The 21,975-nt window shown below is 33.9% G+C and overlaps 1 protein-coding gene across 6 annotated transcripts in view; it reads right to left on the bottom strand.

Annotated features, from left to right (window-relative positions):
* Window positions 1-21,975, bottom strand: part of raw (NDT-like domain-containg protein raw) — a 410,674-nt gene that overhangs the window by 94,985 nt on the left and 293,714 nt on the right. The window lies entirely within an intron of this gene.

The raw sequence follows: 21,975 nt of genomic DNA, 5'->3' as shown, positions 1-21,975 counted from the left end.
AGGTTGAAAATAGGGAGGGGATATTGGCTGAAGGATGCCACGCGAAATTGACATTAAATAGCCGGGCTACTGGGGTTCATTTTCATAGTTTTTACCAATGGAAAGTAAACTTTCTACGAAAAACAACTCTTCTGTTTTTCTGAGAAGGTAGCTCGGAGATTTCACAATAGGTCCTTTTTCCTTTGTTATTAGGAAAGATTTTTATGTACCAAAACAAGATAAAAAGAAGAAGGAGCATTTGGCGAAGTTATTTCTTTGTTAAAAAAAGGCGTAACGAATCGCTCGGTAGTGTCGGTTATTTGAGGAAGATATGCAGGCATGGGCGGCGTGAAAATAATTTACTAAAGGGAATAATTTAAAGAAATTATGAACATGCTTCAGTGGTGATTTTATCTAACATTATCTGCAAAAGGAAGTTACTTGTAGGATTAAGTTATCAATAAGATTAATATATAACTCGTGACAAAGAATCAAAAATGATTATTTGTGAGGTCGTCAGATGATATTCAGGCTAAAATTCCCATGAAACTGACTCTCCCCTATTAATTTTCTCTACTTTCACACTTTCACACATTTTCACACCATCTCAATCGGGTTCAGCTCGCAATGGTATGGTGGCAGTCTCAAAATCTTAACGCCATATTTTTCTGAAATTGTTTCAATTTTGTACTTATCGTACTCGTCTCTAAATGCGGCCGCAGTATCCAGTAATTCACTTTTTAGATAATCTTCCTCGAAGAAAATGTTCTTTTCGATTAGCCAATCCTTAATTTGCCTTTTGTTCCAGAGTTCTTTTCCATGCCACAAAACCAGTTTCGCTTCTAGCATGAAGAAGAACAAACCAAGGACCTCTTTGGGTTGTAGCTTTCAATCCAGTAGAGAGCCCTTTTATGAAGGCATGTAATGGATTCTTGATCGTTGTGTCCCTTCATTCCTTTTTGACTGAAGCACCGACGTTAGTCCAAGACTCGTCGGTATAAACAAAGTTTACATTTTCCTATCCTTCTTCCTCAACGTTTTTATTTTTCTGAGGTACTTGTGTCTCCAGGATATGATATATTTTCTTTTAATCATTATCGAATCTCGACCTCTTACCATATTCAAAACCTATGTCATTTAGTAACCTACGAAATGTGGTTTTTTGAAAAAGCTGGTAGGTCCCCACCATCCTTCAACTATGGTTATTATGCTGCCGACGGTTGGTGGTATGTTTTAAAAAAAAAACATGGATAATTTTCCTTATTCGAAATTTCACTGTCTCATCGTAAGTATTCTCACATTAATTGGACTGGAAACTGTTTTTCTTCCTTTTGACGTGACAACGTCTTAAATTAGGTTGTGGCTAGGAGTCACTCATGAAAAAGTGTAACGCCCGCTCACGTCTGTTACGATGAGTCACCGAACGAGAGAGAGGTCCGCCGGACCGGCGAATGCCTTGCGTCTCTCTCCCACTCAAACATGATCGGTCCGCTGCGCGCGCAGCACTAGAGAATTAGGCGCGTTGGAAATTAGTTAAGTTTAAGTTTACATGTACAATGTTTTAGTAAACAAAATATATTTCTATAGTTAAAATTTGTGCAATTCTTATTTTCATTCAATTCCTTGTTCCTATTGTGCAATTTAATAATATTCATATCAATAAATATTCTACCGAGAAAAAGACGTTGTCACGTAAAATCTTCGCCCGTAAAACCGACTTTACAGGCAACCGATTTTTTTTTTGTACCGGTTTCAGTTCGCCTTGCTGAGCCTCTTCGCGGATGTCATAAATTTTGGGAACACTCACTTAAGTTCAGATGATAGTTCAGTACATTTAACACCACACGTTTTACTTGCACACTAAGAGTCATACCCTGTTTGAAATTCACGACAGATATTGGCAACGGCTCCATGATGTAGGTACATTCATCCGCTTGTGAAAATGAAATAGAACTGAGCTTTCATAGTTTTTGCCAACAAGTGTTGTCCTGATGATGGTCAAATCGACAAAAAGACATGTTTGCTTTGCGTAGACAATGGGTATTAAAACTGATTCGCTTCTCCTAATGACTTTATAATGATCCCAAAGAATGTGTTTACAATTGAAGCTATTGAAAATTGATAAATATAGATAAGCTATCGACAATGAGTTTGTGATATATTTTACTTTTTTTATAGTATTTTTCTTTATGTTATTGTTAAGTTCGACAATATACCTCTCTTATTTCATCGATGATTGAATCATGCTTTAGTTGAAACAATAATGACAGTCTCTTATACCACCGTAAGCAATTGTTGTGTGCGCGTATATTCCAGTGCTATGATTCTTAAATCTGGTCCTGATGCGCCGCTCGGGGCAAACCAGCAATGTGGTCGGCCGTTCTACCGTAAGAAATATATTGCCTGTTTTAACTGCACTGCATTCTAACTGTGGCGTCTACTATAGTAATTCGATTGTTATCTGCCGCTTGGAGCAGGAGAACTTGACACTGTACTTATTCTAATTTCTATGTGACTATGTGAGTTGATATCAGCTAAACAAAATTTAAATATTAGCGTCATATATCATTTTCCTTGGTCACATCATGAGCAACAGCGAAAGATAAGGGTTGCTGCAATTAATTCTACAAGCAAAAGTAGAATTAGTAGTTAGTAGTAAAAGTAGTAAACTCTAGCACAACATACTAAACTGCAGAGATTACGATGGACAGGGCACGTGGTCCGCATGCATGAGAATAGAATCCCCAGAAAATTATTAAATGCAAGAATGCAGGGAAAAAGACCTGTTGGAAGACCTAAAAAGAGATGGGAAGATGAAGTCGATGAGGATGCCAAGAACTGCCTGGGAACGCGTTCATGGAAAAGAACAGCGGTAAATCGAGATGGTTGGAGAAGCCTGTTGAAGGAGGCCAAGGCCCGATTTGAGCTGTAGCGCCATTGGATGGATAGAGTAAAAGTAGTAAATGAGTACCAAGAAAGCTAAGGATTTTCTGGATACAGGATACAGAAGAAGAATGCCATTTAGACGAAGGTAAGGTTATTACAATGTAAACTGTCAATTGTATTTACTTTTGGAACAAAATAAAGTCAGTCTTAACTGTATACTCAACTGGTGGTTTCATTTATAAGTTTTAACAAAACAAAGGCAATTACAGAGTAATTAATGTTAAAGTTTAACAATACCATTATAATAAAAGAATATTATCGCCGTATTTTGATCGTTCTCCTTCGTTTACTGTATTTTTAATGAGAAGACAATACATAAAATAAAGATTATTATAATTATTATATTTTTACGACTTTAAAGACATTAACTTTGAAAGTTCCATTAATCTTGAAATAAAACTATATATTATGAAAAAATTAAAACCTCTTAAGAGATAAAATGCTTCATAAAATATATTTTGCATTTTTATCAATGAAACTTTATAGGTATGGTATATGCATTATAAGCACCTTGAGAAGTATAGTAAAAAGTTTTCCTTTTATGTGCATACGGTGTCAGCACATATTTCATATTAATTTATGAATGGATGTCTATGTCTGATGACACAGGTTGCTGAAGTATGATTTTATCTATCAGTTATGCAATTGAAAGCCAAGTCAAATATAAACAAAAAAATATTTAGTATTACAAATAAACAGTAAATAATATAATTAAAATTAAGGTAGGTCAAAAATATTATTAATTAGAAAATTATTTGAACTTATTAACTTCACTAATAGCCAGACGAAATAAAGAAGCTTGTAGTGTATTAGGTTTCAAATTGGGAACTTTTCCAAATCTAAGTTTAGGTGGAAAGAACTGATTTTTCATGAAAGTATCAGTTTCATTTTACGGGATCATTGTTTAATCAGTGACCGATCCACAATCAACAGTTTCTCTTTAATATAATATCTCTCCGATGAATACATTTTGTCACAAATAATCATCACAATTATCGCTATTGGTCGACTGGTGGTTGAAAAAGCAATAAATAATTAAATATTTTTCAAAATTGTCTATCAAAAACTTATGTCTTCGATCGGAGTAGATACATATACTTGTAAACAGAAAAGCTGCGTTTTACATCAACAGATGTGATTGGAGCATATTTTAAACTACATATTTGGTGATCGAGTATCAATATTAAAATTTTCCACAAGTCACCAGAAATAATTTTAGCTACATTTGTTAAAAAGAAATATCCTTCATTTTCCTGTAATACGTTTTTCAATTTTCCTTTTATTTTTCCGCCGACAGTGCTACAATTATTATTACTATTAGGAGATATTTCCAAGCTATTAATTAAACTCAAAGATTCTACTAAAGACAGCCTATTTGATTCCAACTTTAAAATAACACCTAATACAAAAACATAATTGCTTTGAATAAATGTTGGTTATTGGGTTAGTAGTTTATTTTGCATCAATTTTTTTGTATCAGCAAGAGCTTGACAATCTTTATCAGTTAACTCAGTAATTAACTGTTTTAGATCAGTAAAATGGATACAATAAAAACATGTTGCTTCCAATCAGGTCACCAATTTTGTTATTGCTGGTTGAGGAGGAAGGGGAAGATTGGAAAATTTTTTTCTCAATTCTATTAAAACCATGCGCCAAACACGTTACACGCTGCATATGTTTTCCTGTTTTGACCATATAGGTTATATCAAAATTCTTTTAACATACTTCTAATAATTTATATACAATTATTCCAACATCCATTTCCCGCCAATTCACCGGTCATACATCTTTTAGTTTTTCGCGCACTTTACGGATTTTAGTTAAACCTGACCTACCTACGAAATACCAACAAACTTTATATATAAAAAATATACTACTACTACAATTTTTCCGTTCGATGTGCAGTAAACCCTATTATTGTCTAAATATAATTCTTTATAAGGTTCAATCCAAATAGAAATACTGTTCACTTTCGACATGCTAAAAATTACCCATTCCTCAAAAATTTGCACTACTCTAAGAGAGCTCCACATTCTTGGGGTATTGTAAAACAATAAACGAAAGATATTAGGTAAAAACAACAAACTAAAGATGTACCGGATGGGAAGTGCCGACCAACCAGTTAAGAGTTTACCAGGTAATAAAGTAATAAAATAAAACTAAAATTCTATGAAATTATGTGAAAACGATGGTTCGGTACTTTTGCTTGCCTGATCTTGCTGTGTATTTTTGTATAACAAATGCACTATATGATGACAGTTTTTCCGAAAATACACAAAAAAGCTATTTTGATGAAGAAACATGATGACGATCATTTGACTTTTCAAGAGGACAGTGCATCTCAGCATTATGCTTTAATTGCTCGTCAATATTTAGACCAATATTTTTCACGGTATTGTATTAGGAGAAGAAGCAGTATCGAATGGTCCCATCGGTCGCCAGATTTCCCTCCCCTGGATTTTTTTTGTGGAGACACCTAAAAAGTAAAATCTACACCATCAACTTTAAAAGATTGAACCGTAAGAACACCACCCGCGTCTTTAAAGGATTAACGTAAACAAACGCGATCGACTCACTCTGCAAATGCTTAATCTCTTAATGTCAATCTTATTTGACCCCCATTGCCATTAAAAAATGGGGCGATTCTCAAAAATACCGGGAAAATGTGGCTCCCTTTAATCAGAAATCGACGTAACACTGGGTTTTTTTTTAAAAATGTCGCAATTCCTAATAATGCTTCTGTTTCGTTTTCGTTTAGTCACCCTGTAGGGTAGGCATTGTTTTGTTTTTTGAATGGTTTTATTCTTATTTTGGTTTACGATCGTTCCAACTTTATATCTTAAGTTGACACAAATGACTATTACCAGTCACTAGAAATAAAGTAATGAATTACGAATAATTATGTGTTTATTGTAAACAATTCTTTGAAAAATTTACTTATAATAATTAATATTTGGAACTTTGTGTATCCCTAAGATAGCTATTAGACTAATTACTAATCATAATAATTGCACGTAATGAACCAAATAATTTAAAATTTATAAATTTTTCACATCATTATCAAAATTACAGTGGAATCTTCCTTTAGAACAAAATTATTGTAAATATTATCTAAAATTTCTGAACGTCTTTCGAAAATGCGAATAAACTACAAATAATATTATAGTTAGATCACTGCAGGTTGGAAATGTAACAAATTTTCAAAAAATATCTGATTACTTGACTTATTTAGCGAACATCTAAATACAAACGATATTGAAGGAGGTTAAACATAGACAATCAACAAAATCTACAACGTCAACTACATAGTGAAGACCCAACAAGAGAAGTGTCATCCTAAAACTCAAAGACAATAAAGCCCCAGGAATCGATGAAATTTGTTCGGAAGTGTATAAAAAAGGTGGTGATTAACTTCTTGCAGGAATCCATATTTTAATATTACTTATATGGCAGAATGAATTGGTACCAGAAGAGTGGCTAAAGGGCATAATATGTTCGTTGAATAACATAACATAACATAACAATATCTTTATTTTTAGAAAATAATATACATTCCGTGAACATAAAATTATTTAAAAAAAAAACAGTGTCACAAACGAAAATATTATTTACTTATTCCTAACCGTGACATATACAAATAGTCCTCCACAGAATATGGCTCAAGAGCTACCAGTAATTTAAATATTTGATGTTTATACAAACTTAATCTTTCCTCCCTTTTAATAGGTTCAGGCAGTTTATTAAACAATTTGATGCAGCAATAAAGAGCGTTTTTTCTGTTATACTTAACCTGTGTATTGGAATTTTATAATTATATAACCTGGTATTTACTATACTATTGGGCTCAAAGTTCCTAAAGAGTATTTTATTCTTATATAGAAACAGTAAGCATTCTTGAATAAATACAGCGTAAACTGTTAAAATATTATTACTCCTAAAATGACTACTTTTTAAGTCAAACATAACTCTGATTATTTTTTTCTGAACCAGAAGTACATTATTTATGTCCCTACTGTGGCCAAAATTTAATAGACCATATCTAAATTTTGCTTCAAAATTAGCATGATACACTGTTTTTAATGAGTTACTATTCATGTATTTTTTTAGAACTCTAAAGCTGTAAATCACTTTACTCAAAGACATACCAAAGACATACATAACTGGTCAACATGTTTATCCCAACATAAAAAACTGTCAATATATAATCCTAAAAATTTGGTACTGCTGCTAATATTTAAAGTGTCATTATTTAAAATAATGTTTGGCATATCTGAATGTGCATAATTTGTCTTAAACAAAAGAAGATCTGTTTTATTTTGATTTAAAACCAACCTATTCATAGAAAACCAGTCTTTAGCTTTCTGGAACTCTAAACTAGCATTAACGCTTAGAACAGACATGTCTTTACCACTGACTAAAATGTTTGTATCATCTGCATAATTTGTTATGCTGGAAGTAGTATTAGCCACTAGACCATGAAGATTATTGATATAGATGACAAACAGTAACGGACCAATCACACTTCCTTGTGGTACTCCAATATTGATAGTGCTTTCAGATGAGATGCCTATTTCAGTGTTTTTATGTATTTTTACTAAATGTCTCCTATTTGCCAAGTAGGACCAGTTCAATGCTGGTCCACGTATACCATATTTCTCCAATTTATCAAATAATAGGTCATGCACTAAACAGTCATATGCCTTTGATAGGTCCAAAAAGAGACCCAAAGCCATATGACCAATCTCAGTACATTTCAAAATATCCCAGACAAATAAATTGAAAAATCGCAGTCTGAGTTGATTTTCCCTGTTGATAACCATGCTGATTTGCACTAATAATATGACATTTTGTTAAAAATTCTGTTATCCGCCTATACATAGTCATTTCTAAGATTTTTGAAAAGGAACATAGAAGGCTAATTGGTCTATAGTTATTAATTAATTTAGGATGACCCTTTTTGTAAACAGGTGTTACTATGGCAGTTTTCAGGCATTCAGGAAATACACCAGATTTTAGTGAATTATTTATGATTGTAGTGAGAGGATTCACTATCTCCTTTATACAAAGTTTAAGGATTTTAGTGGGTATTTCATCAATTCCACAACTCATTTTGTTTTTTAAAGTTATATCCATAATTTCAGTTTCTGTCACAGGTGCGACAAACACTGAATTTATGTTACTTTCAATGTTGTCTTTATATTCAGTGTATTGTAATTGAGATAAAGCGTTGATTGAATAACCCAAAGTGTTATTTAAAGTAGTATTTAAGTGGATCATGTATTTATCAGCAATCTCTTGAGGACTACCCTCTACTTTTATTGAATTTACACTTTTTATTTGACCATTAATTTCACTAACAATTTGCCATTTGAATAAAAAAGGTGATCAACTGGAGAGTGTTTTCCTTGTGGTAAACAAGGAAAAAACCAATTATATGTTATTTTCTAAAAATCCCCGAAATATCCAACAAAGAATTAAAATTAACAACCATACATTTGAGCAAGTCAAAGAATTCACATATCTTGGATCTCTAGTAAAAGCAACAAACACGACAAGCGACGAAATAAAAAGACGCATAGCAATAGCAAACAGAACTGTTCACGGTCTCCAGAAACATTTAAAAATAAAAATATATACAACGTGCTGTAAAGCTCAATATATACAAGACCTTAATAAGACTGGTTTTGATATATGGGGCTGAAACGTGGACCTTAGCTTAAAATGATGAAAGATTTCTTGGTATTTTTGAGAGAAAAATTCTTAGAAATATTTTTGGGGCCCTAAATGAAAATGGGCTATGGCGTTGAAGATACAACTTTGAACTATATCAGTTATACACCGATCCAGATATTGTGAAAATCGTTAAAGTGCAGAGACTTAGATGAGCTGGACACATTGCTACATTGTCAGATCACGAACACACGAAGAGATTAACATTTTCAAAACCAGAGGGCACAAGAAGTAGAAGACGACCATGAAGGAGATGATTGATGATGTGGAAGAAGACCTACAGATTCTAAGGGTCAGAAGATGGAGGGAAGTTGCCAGGAATCGGCAGGAGTGGCGACTTCTTTGTGAGCAGGCCAAGATCCACAATGGATTGTCGAACCACTTATGATGATGACTTGACTTATTTACTGTTACAGAGGTAATCAGCGTCCTAGTTGATGTTTGACTCAATGCAATACGCTCACTATTATAGTAAATTATTATATAGTAAATATTATTATAGTATAGTGAACAGTGTAGTGAAGAGATCCGACTTAAATATCAAATCTAAGTTTGATAAAATAGTTTGCTTTTTTAGCTCTATGTTAGATTTATATATCTTTCTTTCCCCCTATTTATTGCTAAGATTTTAATTCAATTCATGCTACTTATTATTTGGAAACCACAGAATTTAAAAAAATCTGTAATAGTGACGTTTTTCTAACCAATCTGTATATTTATCACTTGATTTATTTTTTTCGTACATGGCGTTTCATCACCACCAGGTTTCCTTATTTTACAATTTCTTTGTAGGGTTTGGAGAATTACCTAATTAATATTGCTAATAATATAAGATATATTATAACAGGAATATTTAAAAAAATCTTGGAGAAACATTTTTCTAATACGACTTGCTGTTATTCACAATGTATCATATCAATACTTATTTAAAATTCATTATTTTATATTAAAGAAATACTTTGTCAAGAATTTTATACAATAACAAAAACAACGCGAGGTCAGAGCATAATATACCAAGATCTGGTGTTAACTTATCAGAAACAGGAAAAATTATCTGTCTGTATACCGGATACAGGGTGTTTTCTCACGACTTATCTACCGCCTTCGCAGGCATCCGTTTTACTTCGAATTTCGCAGAGGAAATTTTGCGTTTTACATCGACTCGGTTCAATTTCTTGGAAAAGAATCAAAAACTTCTCATATACGTTGCAATTTTTGTATTTTAAGTAATTTCCTATCTGGAAAATTTTACGGCTAAAATAACCGTTATAGATGATATTTTCTGAAAATATTGTAAAACTATATGTGGCATTTATTTCGATATATGTGAATGTGGTGTTTATGTATGGACTTTATCTTCACTGCTTCAACTTTCAAGAATAATAATTATTTTTTTTTCTTTTATAGTAAAACGTTATATATTTTGTTATAACAATTTTTATAATTTTCATAGAAGCATCATATCCTATGATTTTTCAAATCAATGAATTCTATAATAATAATAACTTACATCCAGCCCGAGGTAAGTTATGTTAGAGAATGCACCTACCACCGTACCATAAGCCTGATGTCTCACACACTTAAATTGTTGTTAAAGATCATTCATAAACGCATTTACAAAATACTTGATATGGATATTGAAGAAACTCAATTTGGATTCCGTAATGACGTAGGTACCCGTGAAGCTATATTTGCATTCAACGTACTAATCCACAGATGCTTGGATGTGAACCAAGATATGTACGTCTGTTTCATAGACTACAACAAAGCTTTAGACAAAGTCCGCCACAAAGAGCTAATGGACATCCTCAAAGCAAAACAACTACAACACAATGACTTTCGAATTATAACAAATCTATATTATAAACAGCAGGCAAACGTACGCATTAATGAACACACATCAGAAGGGATGTGTATTGTCACCACTACTATTCAATGCATACTCTGAAGAAATTATGAAAAGAGCTCTTGAGGGAGAAACAGCAGGAATCAAGGTCAATGGAACACCAATTAACAACATTAGATATGCGGACGATACTATCATAATAACAGATAACCTTCAAGACCTCCAAAAGCTAATGAACAAGATAGTTGAGTATGGAGAAGAATATGGATTATCAATAAACACCAAGAAAACCAAATTTATGAGGATATCAAAAACCCAAAATAATGGTGAAAGCCTGACAATTAACGGTAGTGCTTTAGAACAAGTTGAAAACTACCACTATCTTGGCACAATAATTAATCATACAAACGATTACTCCAAAGAAATCAAAGTTCGAATAGAGAAAGCACGTACAAACTTCAATAAAATGAGAAAGGTACTTTGTGCAAGAGAACTAAAATTGGACTTGAGAGTTAGGCTGGCAAGGTGCTATATTTTCTCGACTCTGCTTTATGGGATAGAAGCATGGACACTTAACGCGTCGACTGCTAAAAAGTTGGAAGCATTTGAAATGTGGGTGTATAGAACAATCCTGAAGATATCATGGACCGAGCATGTAACAAACAACGAAGTCATGAGAAGAATCAATAAAAGAATGGAAGTATTGGAAACCATCAAGACACGAAAGCTGCAATACCTGGGGCATGTTATGCGTAATGAGAGATACAACCTACTTCAATTGATTATACAAGGGAAAATCCAGGGCAAGAGAAGTGTAGGAAGAAGAAGAATCTCATGGTTGCGTAACTTGAAGGAATGGTACGGATGCACATCAATTGAACTATTCAGAGCAGCAGCATCTAAGATCAGAATAGCCATGATGATTGCCAACCTTCGTCACGGAGATAGCACGTGAAGAAGAACCTCCAGCCCGAATTGATTCGAGGACAGCGCCAGACGGGGAGTTTGACTGAGGCGGTACATCTGTCAAAGAATAACGCAGGTGTCCTAAAGCCAGCTCAGCGAGGACAGAAACCTACCATAGAGCAAAAGGGTAAAAGCTGTCTTGATCTTGATGTTCAGTATGCATAGGGACGGCGAAAGCATGGTCTATCGATCCTTTTGGCTTAAAGAGTTTTCAGCAAGATGTGTCAGAAAAGTTACCACAGGGATAACTGGCTTGTGGCGGCCAGGTGCTCATAGCGACGTCGCTTTTTGGTACTTCGATGTCGGCTCTTCCTATCATTGCGAAGTAGAATTCGCCAAGGGTTGGATTCTTCACCCATAGACAGGGAACGTGAGCTGGATTTAGACCGTCGTGAGACAAGTCAGTTTTACTCTCCTGATGACTCGTCGTTGCGATAGCAATCCCAATCCTGCTCAGTACGAGAGGAACCGCATTTCGGACATATGGTTAACGCACTTACTCGAGCGGGTAATGGTGCGAAGCTACCATCCGTGGGATTATGCCTGAACACCTCTAAGGCCGTTTCCCTTCTAGTCAAAGGTGGCAACGATATCTCTTGGAGTTCCGAGAGTCGAAAGGCTCAAAACAATGTGACTTTACTAGGCTTTACAATAAGGTAATAATAATAGTAATATAATTCTATAATATTCTTTATGTGTACTTTTTGGCGCGTAAATACATGTTGAAACTGTTTCGTTAATTTTATTAAAAAAAAATTTTTCAGTTACTTTTTACGTGTGTGTGAATTGAATGCTATCCGGATTTTAGTTTCTTTTAAATATTTGTATCATCGCCGCATAAAATTTAAATACCCAAAATTTTAACGCAATTTTAAGACTTGTAGTTAGTCTTTATGTTGTAGTTTATTGTTTAAACCAATACCTTAAACCTGGTGTAGAAGTATAATTTCGTTTTTTATTTTAATATTTTTTCTCATTCCCATACCGTTGCGTTTCCATCTTTGAATTCTGTATAACTTTTCGACCTCCCTGAAGAATGATTCAAAGTTCTTCAAAAGTAGATAAAAACAACATACTTCGAACCTTCTCTAGCATAGTTAGGTTTAAGTTCTTCCTATTTTACCACTAGAATTTTACCAAAATTAATTATAGACTCAATGCCCTAAACATGAGACAACTCTTATAAACATAAGATTCTCTTACACAACTCTCTTTTATCAATTATAAAACTCGAAGATGAATCTTATACTTGGAATCCTCACGTCTAAAGAGTAAGTGGAATTTTTCTCTTTTTGTTATTTCATCATAATGAAATTTGTCTATAGATAGTTTTAATCAAAAATATATTAAAATTACTTGTCACTTGCAATTGCCTACATTTATGTCCATTAGTTAAAATTCAATTATCAGATATGTGATTTTGATTTTTGAAGGCCCCGGAAAAGAATTAATAAGGTAATTACGGCAAATTTCATGAAAGTTCATTATACAAATTTTAAACTAAAACCTATCTATCAAGTATCGAACATATTACATTAAAATGATAAAAACAACATAAAGTATATATATATATATATATATATATATATATATATATATATATATATATATATATATATATATATATATATATATATATATATATATATATAATATATATACAGGGTGCGACAGATAAAGGGCCAATCAGAAATATCTTGAGAACTAAAGGTAACTGACTAATAAAAATTTGTATGAAGGGGTTTCGAAGGCTGAACTGTTCAATGAAAATATTTTCATCTATTTCCTACTTCTTATACAAGAAGTTGCTTATAACTTCGTTTTTTAATGGGACATCCTGTACTTTTTTTAATTTTAGAAATATACACGTTATTCTAAACATTTTTGTTAATACTTCCCTATAACTATTGTAAACAGTTTTTGAGTTATAATGGGTTTTATATGAAAATTACACTTTTCTTCCGTGTATATAACGTTCAATATTCTCTGATGTAATTTGAATAGTATGCTCACCACTTGTTAAAGGAAGACTATACGTCGATGACTTAGGTTTTATTTGTCAAAGGAAAAAACCTTCTTGGAGTCTACGGCATCTCAGATGACGAATCAATTGCTGCTAAGGACGAGTTTTTCGAAAAATTGAACGACATAATCACCAACATAGGAAAGTCACGAGAACTGATAATACTGGGAGATCTGAATAGCCGGGTGGGTCAAAGAATAAACAGTGAGGTGATCGGTCCATACGGTGAAATAAACCTGAATGACAATGGAGAAAGGCTGATCCAAGTGTGTCAGAGTCATACTCTGAGAATAATGAACGGCTTCTATAAACACAAGGATATTCACAAATACACATGGGTACAACATACAAGGAATCTAAAATCGATCATTGACTATGTAATAGTCAAACAAAGCACTACCTTAAAAGTGAATGATGTAAGAGTACTTAGAGGACCGACGTGTGGTTCCGACCACTATATAGTTAGGACAAAAATGGTATTTCCTTTTAAATCTAACAAGGAAAATAACGTTAATGAGGAACCTCAACAAACAGAAGTGATAACGAACAAACGATATAACTTAAACAGCCTTATCAACGAAACAAAAGAAACCTATACCAGCACAGATTAGACGAAAAGTTGCTACATAATATAGAAGACCAGTCAGTAGAACAAATTTACGAAAACATAACGAGTAGCATCAAAGAAGCAGCAGAGGAGGCCATTGGACTAAAAACTAATTCCGCTAGTAACAAACTTTGGTGGAATCAAGAAATTGAAGAACTAGTACTTCGGAAGAAAAAAGGATACCACAAATGGCTAAACACAAAACAGGAGTTGGATAGAGAAGAATACAAAGATATTAAAAGAAGAACACGACAACTAGTAAACACAGCTAAACGAGAAATGTGGGACAAAAAATGCAAAAAGATAGACACATATATGGGAGGTAGAAAATGCTCAGAGACGTGGAAATTCCTGACAAAAGTTAAATCAAATGAAAAAAGAGAAACAAACATGCAATTAATAACAACAGAGAACTGGATCCGACATTACGAAAATCTATTAACAGAAAACAGAGAGGAATATAGAGAAATGTCTCCAACTGAAATACACATACAGGGAGAAACGATAAACATCGATGAGAGGACTGTCATAAAAACGATACAACTACTAAAAAATCGTCGAGCTGCAGGTCCGGAGGGAATTCCAGCAGAACTAATCAAATGCGGCACTAACAAACTGTTTGAACGATTAACCTGGTGTATAAACCAATATCTAAACAATGCACCAGTCCCGCATGAGTGGATATCATCTATACATAAGAAGGGAAGTAAACTGGACTGCTCAAACTATCGAGGTATATCAGTAACCAGTACATTAAGTCGCCTATATGGAAGGATACTTCGAGACATTATCGAACAAGAATATAAAGAACAAGAAGAAGAGGAACAATCTGGCTTTAGAGCGGGAAGGAGCTGCACCGATAATGTGTTTGTTTTGAAACAAATAATAGAAAAAAGATTAAGTACCAACCAAGAAACCCACCTTATGTTTATAGACCTTCAGAAGGCCTATGATACTGTACCCGCTAAAAAGCTATGGAAAGTTTTGCAGGAAACAAACATTAACCACACAGTAATTAACGCCCTTAAACAGCTTTATGAAGGATCAACGTCGGGAATAAAAATTGGAAATAGACTTTCAAAAAAATTTCCTGTAAACAAGGGACTCCGGCAGGGGTGTTGCATATCCCCCACATTGTTTAAAATCTACGTGGCGAAAGCACTGTATCAGTGAAAGAGAAAGTGCAGAGGAATGGGCATTGACCTGGGAGAAACTTGCCTATATACCCTACAGTTTGCAGACGATCAAGTCCTTATAGCCAACGATAAAGAAGACCTGATATATATGGCCAGAAAACTACAGGAAGAATACAAGAAGTGGGGTTTAGAACTCAATACACAAAAAACAAAATATCTCCCAATAGGCGCAGAACTATCTATCCAACATTCAGATGGACACAACTGAAATTGCATTCTGCACTGAATATACCTACCTAGGAATTGATTTCGACACCACAGGTACCTACAGACAATAGGGAAATTAGAAAACAAATAACCCAGGCCCGTAGAACAATTGGATGCCTTAACGGAGTTCTTTGGAGCTCAGAAATTGGTAAAAGACGAAAATACAATATATATGAATCTCTCATAAAAACCAGCTTAACCTATGGTACAGAGACATGGAGACTAACAGAAAGCAATAAAAGAAAACTCGAAGCAACAGAAATGGATGTATTTAGACGATCACTTCGAATATCTAGGGCAGACAGAATTAGAAACGATGAAATAAGGAATCGGATGGGGGTAGATGGATCACTGGCAACAGACATAGAAATGAAACAACTTATATGGTATGGCCATGTTCAAAGAATGCCAGAAACAAGACTACCAAAAATCGCCATGAAATGGATACCACCAAATCGTAAGAAACGAGGAAGACCAAAAAGAACATGGAAGGAGGGAATAACAAAGGCAATGAGCTCCCGAGACTTGACCGAAGAACAATGGAATGATAGAAATTCGTGGAAATTAGGCATCGGACAACGACGCAAGACGTTTTGAAACCGATATATATATATATATATATATATATATATATATATATATATATATATAAAAAACCTTACATCTATTCAAAAACATTTACAACAAACAGTCAAGAACTCAGAATCAGGGTCTGAATCTATCTGATTACAATTTTCACCAACAAAACTAAATGTATTCTATTCTAACGAAAACGTAATACTCTTGCACCATAACTGAAGCTATATAATCAAACACTCAGTTTCACCAATAATTCGCCAGGATTCCATTCATATTAACGAAGTTTCTTCTTATGATTTTAAATCTGAAATCAAATCTATAGTGTTTAGTGCGTGGCAAAACATGTGGAGTGTATCTGTAACTAACAGTAATTACAGAATTAGTGAAACGTGAGAAAACCAACATCGAACAGACCACACCAAGTGAGAATAATGCGATTGCGGCTAGGACACAGTAACTTAACCCATAAACACCTTTTAACGCGATTGGAAATAAAATAACTCGAAATTACACTATCCAGCTATGGTGACCTAGATACAGATCAAGTAGAAAAAGCCAATAGACTCGCAAGATGCATCAATAAAACTATACGATGAAACTGACATATTAACACTGAGATGAAGTCAAGAATTTATAAAGCCGGTGTAAGACCAATAATGACATATGCCTCAGAAACAAGACCCAACAAAAAGGCTACTGGAAATGCGTAGACGAGAGTACTGCGAGGAATTACAGGAAATACGCTGAGAGAACTAAAGAGGAGTGAAGATAGAAGAAAATGTAACGTGCAGTGTATGAACGAGTTAACAGGAATGAAATAACCATATAAGCAGAATGGAGAAGACTGGTGTGACCAAAACAGCAAGAGCTAAATCACCAATCGATAGAAGAAATATCGAACGACCGCGTAAATGTGTAGTAAAAACCTTCACTAAAGGTATATATTCGCCAAGGAACAAGCAGAATTGTTTATAAAGAGGAAGAAGAAGAAGAGATAGAATACAAACCATATCAGAGTGACCGCAATCTGATCCAGGACTTGGACGCTTCTCTACAGCACAGGTACGGCAAAGCTACCTGTCTATCTAGAAAATACTCGAGAAGCACGTGTCCGGCGTTCAATGACCTACCAGAGAATTCGATGGTTCCACGAGATTCCAAGTAAACGGCGCTGACGTCATGAGCTGTCTACCTGTCGCATCGAGAAGGTTTTTTTCCGAAATATAGAATCAGAGGCGTACTATATAGAGTACAATTTAGATTTTAGTCTTAGTCTAAAATATAAATTCGTAGGTATTGTAAAATAATAAATATACCATTAAAAAAAATTGTGTTTTTAGTGTTAGTGTAGAAGAATCAAAATAAATGTTATAAATAACAGTAAAATAAATAAAAACAGTACAATATACTTCGAAGTAGGGATAGCTATTTAGGAGCTGGAGAATCTGCATGAATTTTGAGCTCGACGAGTTAATTAAATATGCTGATATAGTAAAAATGTGGTGAAACGGACACCGGCACGACGCCGCAAATGGAGAGATCATGTCGACAGAATGGACCCAGGAAGAATTTCGAAATGGACAAAAATATATAAATACAATACAAAAAGACCACTAAGAAGACCTCCGAAGAGGACAGCTGGACATCAACATCATAAGAGCTGGGATGACAGAATAAATAGGACCATATCCTCAAAGAAAAAGAAACAAAAGTTTTCCAAATCTATAAAAGTTACGATGGATTTTTCCGTTATTATACCAATTACCATAAATCCTGATTATAACATTAGAACGCAAATTTGTAATCTTTTAAATAAGCTTTGTGTCTTATACATTATTAAGTAAGGTACATATTTATAAGTAATATGTATTTACAGTAATCATGTATGTAACCTCTAAAAATTATCATATTTTCCGTTATTTCAATGCCAACTCGAATGTCTATTTTCGTCAGTGACAACTTTTGACTAACAATATTATCGGTATTGTTAAATAAACCCGCGTAGTAGTAGCAAAAATTAATATTTGTCTTTTCTCAAGTTTAAGTGGTATTTAATTGCGAAAGTATTGATATGATATCTCATAACATTAAACAGCGATTAGGATTAGTTGTCAAAAATGTTTAGAATTTTTTAGACAAAATTATAATATTATTCCAGGGAAATGAGAATCTCTCAGGACTTCGCAATAGCAAGATATTTAACGAATTTTCCTTAATATATAATATAGTAAGAGTACTTTACATTTTCTACAGATTTTGCGGCGTTATTTTTTAATTATTATTAAAAATTTAGGAAAGATATTACGATATTTTCGAATTTGCGCTTAGAATTGATATTTATACTGAAATGTAAACATTTTATCTGCTAAAATATAGAAAAATCTTCAAAATGGTGTTTTATTTTTTTTTCAATTAATTTGTTGCAAAATAAGGCAAACTCGTTAATTGTTTATAATTTTAGTAAAAATTGACTTAACTTTTGTGATAGACCTCAAAGGGGGTCTTGTACCTTCAAAATTTCAGCTCAATACATAAATTAGTTTAAAAGTTATTTAAATAAGTTATTCCAGAGGTACTTTTTTTGTAATACTATGACAAAATAAAATTATGCGGTAATTCTACTGGTACCATATGAAAGGTGAAGACTTTTACTTTTAACATGCAATAAAAAAGTTAGTTATTAGGTAAATATCCAAATATCGTTTTGCAAAGTGACTGTTACGTTACAATTAGAATAACTTTTAAACTGGTACTCTCAGACGAAATATTTTTTCATATTTGAAAAGCTGGAAATTGTTGCACAAAAATAAAGAAAGAAAAATATAATTTTTCACAGCATTAGAAACCAAATATATATTATTAAAATGCATTCTGCAAGGGTGCAAGATACTGAGACAAACCAAGTAGAAATTCAAAGAGAAGTCAGACAGGGATGTGTGCTGTCGCCACAATTATTTAATTTGTCATCTTCTTTTGGTGCCTATCCTCTGTGGATGTTGGCAATCACGTTCTTCCATACGACTTTGTTGACAGCTGCTCTAAATAGATGTATGGTAGTCATTCCTGCCCACTGTCTGAATTCTTACGTTGGATCACGGTGTTGTTTGTAACATGATGGATATAGGAAATTCTGAACATGCGGCGGTAGCACCACATTTCGAAGGCTTCTAATCATTTGGATGTTGCCTTTGTCAAGGTCCAGGCTTCGACTCCATATAAAAGGGTAGAAAATACATAGCATCTCAAGACTCGTGTTCTTATATCAATCTTCAGGTGCATATTACATAAAATCTTCCTGAGACGATTGAAGACAGCTTTCGCCTTTTCTATACGACATCTTATTTCCTGTGAGTGGTCCCATTCCTTATTTAGGCTGCATCCAAGGTATGTAATTTTGTCGATTATTTTCAGGGGTTCATTAGTAGCTGTGAATTGGTGCTGTATTACGTCGTTTTTACTTAATACAAGAATTTTGGTCTTATTACTGTTTAATTTCATGCCGTATCTGTCACAGGCTTCCACTATACGGTCTATTAACGGTTGCAGATCCTCCGCATTATCAGCAATCAAAACCGTATCGTCCGCATATCTTAAATTGTTTATGATTTCACCATTGATTTTTATACCTTCTCTCAAACCATCAATAGCTTCCCTGAACAGCATTTCCGAGTAAGTATTGACCAACGTCGGTGATAAAATGCAGCCCTGACGTACTCCCCGTTTTATCGTGAATTCTTTTGAGGTTTCGTTGTCTACTCGTACAGTTGCCCTTTGCTGTAAGTATAAATTTTTAATTAGGCGTAAATCTTTGTCATCAATACTAGATTCTTTCAGTATCTGAAATAATTTTTGATGTTGCACCTTGTTAAATGCTTTTTTAAAGTCTATAAAGCATGCGTAGACTTCGTAATTTACGTCTCGAGCTCTTTGTATCAACACTTGTATGGAAAATAGGGCCTCTCGCGTTACCAGTAGGCTTCTAAACCCAAACTGAACACTGCTAATGTTTTCTTCAAGTTTTCTATATATGCGAGAGTGAATAACACAAAGAACGATTTTGAGTGCATGGCTCATTAAGCTTATAATTCTGTAATCAGAGCATCTGATCAGTTTCATAGATTTTGTTCAATAGACTCGTTAGGATTTTGAGTTGGTTGTTTTCAAATAGTTTCAATATTTCAGCTTGTATGTTGTCAGGTCCAGATGCTTTGTTGGTTTTTAGTCTTTTTATTGCATATGTTACTTCACTGAGCGTTATTTCTGGTCCTGAACATCCAGAAACACTGACTTCTGTTTCTTGCTCTTCCTTGAATAATAATTCTTCGATGTATTGCCTCCATCTCTCAAGTATTCTCTTATTTTCGTAGAGCAGATTGCTGTGCTCGTCTAGTATTAAGTTATGACTTCGTGATCCGTTTCCTCCCGTTAAGTTTTTGATCGTTTTATGTAGGTTAAAAGTGGCATGCGTCTCTTCTAGGGATTCTATTTCTATGCATTGATCTTGCAGCCATGATTCTTTTGCTTTTTTAATCTTTTTCTTAATGATTTTGTTTCTTCCTTTGAACCTTTCCTTATTCTTATTTCTGTGTTTTCTTCGTTCTTCCATTAGCTCTAATATTTCTTGTCTCATCCATGGCTGTTTCTTTATTATTGTTTTCTGGTTTAAGTTTATTATCTACTAGTGAATTACAGATATTTTTGATTTTATTCCATATATTGTTTTGTTGATGATCTTCTCTTTGACTTCTTCTCTTGTGGTTTTATCTTTCAACTTCTGGATGTCCGGACGTTTTTATGCTTTTCTTTTATGGACTATTTCATTTGGAGTTTGAAACGTCCTAGTAAAAGATTATGGTCTGATGAAACATCTGCTCCTGGATATGTTTTTGCGGATTTTGCGGAATTCTGAAATCGTTTGTTGATGATGATGTAGTCAATCTGGTTTCTAATCATTTTGTTTTGGACAGTCAGCTGGAGATTTCCAGGTGTACTCTCAATTAATATTTCAGGACGCACTGTGAAAAGGAACTGAAGGTGTAAAGATTGGAGAGAGTATCACTAATAACATAATATTTGCAGACGATACCGCAATTACGGCAGAAAATATAGAAGATTACAAATTCTTATAGAAATCATTAGCACAGAAATCAAATAGATGGGACTGACAAAAAGTATAGATAAAACCCAATACATGGTGATCTCGAAAACCCCTATTGACAAAATATGTCTGACACTGGAGGGTAAACCGATAGAGAGGGTCAACAAGAATAAATACCTCGGAGCAATTATTATAAAATCACAGTTGGATCAAGATGAGGAAATAAAGGTCAGAATTGAAATAGATCCAGAAGGATTTATGAAATACAAGTCAATGTTTACAAATAAGAAATTGAGTATGGTTATCAGATTAAGGTTCGTCGAATGTTATGTCTGGTCACCACTGCTATATGGGGTAGAAGCTTGGACTCTGCCAATTGAAAGCCCAATTCGTAAAAAAATTGTAGGCATTCGAAATGTGGATATATAGGCCTATTCTTAAAATTTCTTGGACTACAAAAATCTCAAACGAAAAAGTGTTACTATGAATTGGACATGGCAGAAAGTTTATGAACACAATTAACATAAGAAAAACATCGTATCTGGGCCACATACTTCGAAACGATAAATACTAGCTTCTACACGTCATCAAGCAAGGAAGAGTAGAGGGAAAAAAAAGCTTGAGAAGAAAGAAGAAATCTTTAAAGAAGTGATCGCCAAATTTCTTTAAAAGACGGCCCAATAAGAAGAAGAATTCTGCAAGGAAGGGTTCAGGGTAAGAGAGACGTGGACAGACAATAAATATCATGTCTAAAAAACTTAAGAACTTTGCCACATCCACCACGAGACTATTCAGAGC

This window comes from Diabrotica undecimpunctata, chromosome 6 (assembly GCF_040954645.1).
Source record: "Diabrotica undecimpunctata isolate CICGRU chromosome 6, icDiaUnde3, whole genome shotgun sequence".
Lineage (NCBI taxonomy): Eukaryota > Metazoa > Arthropoda > Insecta > Coleoptera > Chrysomelidae > Diabrotica > Diabrotica undecimpunctata.
This window is presented reverse-complemented; position numbering and strand designations above follow the sequence as displayed.